Source organism: Eumetopias jubatus, unplaced genomic scaffold (genome assembly GCF_037043125.1).
Source record: "Eumetopias jubatus isolate StellerSeaLion01/CBP00866 unplaced genomic scaffold, mEumJub1_p1.0 scaffold_4, whole genome shotgun sequence".
NCBI lineage: Eukaryota > Metazoa > Chordata > Mammalia > Carnivora > Otariidae > Eumetopias > Eumetopias jubatus.
Genome location: NW_028274810.1, coordinates 91,555,532 through 91,560,974, shown reverse-complemented (window position 1 = coordinate 91,560,974; position 5,443 = coordinate 91,555,532).

The window sequence follows — 5,443 nt, the reverse complement described above, 5'->3', positions numbered from 1 at the left end:
TCTCAATAATGCTATAAATCTAAACTGTTCTACAATAAAATGTTTATTTTTTTAAAAACCACAACTGCTGCCCCCTAAAACATAAACAGTGTTGTCCAGTATCGTCGACATGGACACAAGCCCAGCACCACCCAGTTCTCAAGGCTCTATCTTTTTTTTAAAAGAATTTATTTATTTATTTGAGAGAAAGTGAGTAAGAGAGAGAGAGAGAGAGAGAGAGAGAGCACGAGCGGGGGGAGGGGCAGAGGGACAAGCAGACTCCCCGCTGAGCAAGGAGCCCGATGTGGGACTTGATCCCAGGACTACGGGATCAATACCTGAGCCTAAGGCAGATGCTTAACCGACTGAGCCACCCTGGCACCTCTATACTCTGATCTTCTTTATGTCTCATGAACATGCCGTGGAATAAGCCCTGGGACCCCCATTTTATAGATGCAGAGACTGAGGCCGGAGAAAGGAAGCAGCTTGCCATTTGGCAGCAGAACTGGGGCTCGAACCCAGATCTTCCTGACCCTCTCAGGGCCTCTTCCTCTTTTCTTGGGCCACCTCCTTGAGACCTGGCTCCCATCCCTTGCCAGCCCATGAGTCAATCACCCCGGTCTGGACCAGAGAGTCCCAGGCCCAGCTCCCTTAATGTGCTGGCAGAGGAGACATGCCCACACATGCAGGGCGCTGGAAAACACTCCCCTACTTGGTCCACTGTTGACTCACCTGCCTGGGGGCCCTGGGAGGCATTGAGAGCCTTACCTAGTGCTGCCAACCAACTGCCTCAGTGCTGCTGAGGAGGCCAGCCCACGCCCAAGCCCCAGACCTGGCTAGCAACCTCCTCCCTACTCCCTGACCCGGGCCACACATTACACTGCTGACCACGCCTCTCTCCACCCTCCCCCCCATGTGACAGCCTCTGTCACCTCTGCCCCTCAGGGGGGGTGTCCTAGGCTCTGCCCCTCCCCTCCTCCCCCTGGAAGCCTTCGGGGTTGGCCCCCTGACCCACTTGATCTCTGATTATCACCCCCCCCACCCCCACCCCAGTCCCTCATCTCCCAGCTGGCTCCAAGCAGAACTTTCTAAACTAACTGATATGGTCCAGTCACTCTCCTCCTTCACACACTAGCTCCCTGGAACTGGCAGAAAAAAGCAGGAGCCTTGGCCCGGCTTCCAACCTCCCCTCCCTGCTGGGGTCTGGCTCCTGGCTCCTCTTGAGCTTTTCACTCACCAGTCCTCCCTCACATGCTCGAACCTCAGTCAGATATGTACCATTGGTCCCCCAGCTACAACCGTGCTCGCTGCTGTCGGGCCTCTGCACATCCACTGCCCTCTGCCCGTGAGGCCTCTCCTCGCCTCCTTCCCCTGGCTAACTCTTCAGCTCAGATGCATCTTCCTCCAGGCAGCCTTCTCGGACTTCACTGTGACCTTTCCTCCCCAGCAGCATCCTGCATGACCTTCTAGCATCTCATCCCCACAGAGTGACTGGCAGCCAAGTGCAGCCATGGGACCCTGACAAAGTCATCCCGCTTCCTGTCTGGGCTTTGGTTTTCTTGTCTATCAGGTGGAGATGATAATGGTACTTACTCCATAGGGTCTTTACACAATCAAATAAAATGAGACACATAAAGTCCTCAGTCCAGTGCTTGCAGAGAAGCAGTGCCCAGGAAACGTTAGCGTGGGTGGCAGTGGGTTCAGAAAACGCGGGATCCCATCTTACTGGGAACGACAGAAGATGGGAAAGGAAGGAACAATTAGGAGGACCTAGAATATGCCAGGTGCTGGGCCTGGCGCTTGTCGGCACACAGTACCTCCTTGCCTCTTCCCTGCTGCATAGTACAAAACAACTGTAACGCAGGAGGGTTAGTAACACGCCCAGAGTCATACACCCGGTAAGTAACAAAGCCCAGACGGCAGCCCAGGTGTACCAGTGCCCAAAGCTTGTGGTTTTGCCGTGACAACAAATAAGATGGCAGCCCCAGGCTGGTCCATCCTTCCCACTTTAGGCATCCCCTCCTGGCTGGGTTAAAGGGCCAACTTACTCTGGTCTTCTCTAAGCACCAAGTTCAAAACAGACCCGAAAGCTGCAGCTGGCCTACGCTGTGCAGGATGACCAGTCTGCATTAAGTCCCAAGCTGAGGACACCACGTGTGCCTGAACAATTTGCTGATCTAATCACATAAAACTTAGGACAAAGTTAATCTGCCTCACTTGATATTTATGATGGTCATGCCTGAACTACCCCATAATTAGGCTCAGCCAGGAAGCAGCTCGTGGAAATGGTTGTAATTAGTATTTGTGTTACGTAGGTGCGTAGTGAGGGCCAGGAAGAGGGGGGAGGAGGCAGGTGAGGCACGAAGCTTTGGGGACCCTTTGGACCCATGAACTGGGGGTGGCTGGGGCCCTCACCGTTTGTGCCAGACCCCATGCCAGTCAACTCATGCGGATGATCCTGTTTAACTTTCATGATGACTCTGTGATGTGGGCCCTATTCTCACTTTTCTAAAGTGAGGAGACAGATTCAGAGAGGTCCATTCACTTGTCCAAGGTCACACAGCCAGTGAAGAACACGGCCAGGATTCACACAGGGTTGCCCGTCTCCCCACCTGGCCCCAGTGACGTCGTGAACAGCAGGCTTGGGCTTGGGCTTGGGCTGGGAGGCAGAAGATCTGCATTTTGGCTCCAGGTCCCAGGATGGCTTCCGCTGGGCCTTAGGGCAAGTGACTTCCCCTCTCCAGAACACAAACAGAAGGTGTGCCTGTCAGGCTGGGAGTGGCTGAAAGTGTGGACTTGGGAGCTAGGTTCCCTGGATTCTAATCTTGGGGAAAACCACTCCATCTGAGCCTCAGCGCCCTCGTCTGCACAACGGAGACAGTGGTGTGGCCCTCACGGGGGTGGGAGGGTCAAAACAAGTGAAAAAACTTAGAACACTGCCTGAATGTTATCATTTATGGGGGAAGTATGGGCTTTGACGGCAGTTTTTCCATCTGTAAAATGGGGAGGTAGTTGCTGGATTCAAACGGTGGTTCACGAGCACATATATTCTTAGTCCTATAAAGCCCTTTATATGACAAAGTTAACACGGCAACCCAAAATACAAAAGAGATGTAAGTGGAGCTGCCACTTAGGCATTCAATGACCCCACATCCTGACCCCAAACTGGCTTCAAGGGTTCCAAGGAATGGAGTTTGAAAATCACTCCTTTACATTGCTTCCCGAGGACTGATGGCCCTAAAGCGAGGTGGATACTGAGAGTGGGAGCCTGGGGCCGGGACGGTGCTTGCCCCACGGGGAGTTCACGGGGGCCTGCCGGCTGCCGCCATTCAAGCTGGACAATGGCCTCCCCAAGAAGTGGCTGAGGAGCCAGGGGAAGAGCACGGGACCCACATTCCAGCCTAGCCACGAGGCCTCGAGCAGGTGACGGCACCTGTCTGCCTCACAATAAGACACCGAATGGTGACACCGTTCTCATCTGGTGATATCAGGACAAAACTGAATCACAGGCATATAAAGCCTTGGTGAGTGTGAAGGCCTGCGCCAAATTAATGGTTTTTGCTTATTTCCAGCAGATTGTGTTCTCTTCCTAAGAGCAAAGAGTGTGGAGCCAGACTACACGGGCTCAAGTCTCAAGTCCACCATGTACTGGCTGAGTCCCCAGCATTCAGTTACGGAGCCTGCTGCCTCCTGTGTAAGAGGACAACATAAAGGGCTCAGCGTAGTGCCCGGTACACAGCAAGCACTCAATAAGGGCTGGGGTTTGGGGCAACAATAACTAAAGGCAAACTTGCTTCCTAGGGCCCTCATCCAGTGCAGACAGACACAGCTGAAGCGGGGTGAGTGACTCCTGATCCTCTAAAGCATGCGACTTCAGACACAGTAGTTGGGATTTTTTGGTGCTGGGCTCAAGTACGGATCAAGCTAGACGGGGGTCTGTCTGTCCTTTGACTTTAAAAGTCCAAGTCAATTCAACAGCTGTTTCCTGGAGGTTCTGTGGTGCCTGTTTGCCGAGCACCCATCCCCTGCCAGGCCCTCACCACAATCCTGCCAGATAAGCAGCACTCTCCCCACTTGACAGATGAGCAAACTGAGACTCACAGAGGTGCCGTGACCACCCCAAGGCCAGGCTGCCCCTTCACAATACATAGGATGTGCAGCCAGGCCCGGAGGGCTCCCCTGGTGTGAAGGCTGCCAGAGGGCTTGTGAGGGCCTAGGGTGCCAGCCCACATTACTTGGGTCTTCGGGTGGGAGGTGGCGTCCTCGGAGTGAGGAGACCCAACCAGCATCATGGCTTACTCAGGAAACAACCTTAACCCTAGGGGAACCAGCAGCCTGAGAGGCTGGGCTCCCCAAAGCCCAGCCCCATGTCACCTCCTCCGAGAGGTCCTCCTTAACCTCATCCCTCCTCTGGCCGATGCCCACAGTCCTTCGCAGTGCACCAGAACGGCGCGAAGCACTCTACAGACATCACTCATTTACTCCTGTGACTTTCGGCGATGATCTCTACCTCTCTGGGCCTGGCTTCCTCATTGGTAAAATGAGGGATATATGATAACAACACATATTGCAGAGGTGGGTGGGAAGATCCAATTGGAAAAAACCAAACAGACTGGCAAATGCTCACTTAGCACTTCCTGCCAGCCTGGCTCAGTAACACAGCAGAGCCAGAGGGGAGGGGTGCCTGTCCCTGCCATTCCCCTGAGGCTGCTGGGACACATCCCTGCCAGGGACCACAGACCCTCTTTCCCCACAACGCCTGGTCCTGAGGGACACGGCCAAATGGAGCAGAAGGAGCACTGGAGTGGAAGACAGGAGTCCGGGTCTGGGTTCTGGCTGTACCCTCACTGGGCCCGTTTCCTCCTGGGCCACCTCCCCAAGGCAGGAGGGGTGATAAAAACACAGCATTGTTTTTGCCTGATGATTCTTATCTTCTCCTGCCCAACCTTCTCTTATTGATCTGCTTGTCTGGATGAGGTGCAGCAGGGGGACTGGGGCTGGGGGCGCACCAGATGGAATGCTTCAGCCCCCAGCTCCCCCGGCAGCAGCATCCTGGCCTGGCCCTGGGCCCCTCTGGCTGATCCTTCCCTTCTCCCCTGCCCCCCTCCCGGGCCTGGGCTCTCCCCCTGCCAGGTTCCTGCTCCTTCTGCCCCCACTTGCCCAGTGCTCCCCCAAAGCCTCATCAGGCATCAGCCAGGCTCCTAGCCTCCCAACCCCACCCCTGGCTGCTTTCCCAGCACTTCCTACAATCAGGACTCCACCAACAGACAGCCGGGGTGTCTGAACTTGCACACTGCCCGTGCCAGGGCAGTCCCAGCGGGCGGGGCTGAGGCACGCTCTCACTGCCTGCTCAGGGTGGTGGTGCTCCAGGGAGCTGGCGAAGCTGCACCCCAAGTGGTGTGACCGACCCCTGCAGCCTCTCCGGCCACTCTCACTCCCAAGGGGAGGACGTGCAGGGGTTACG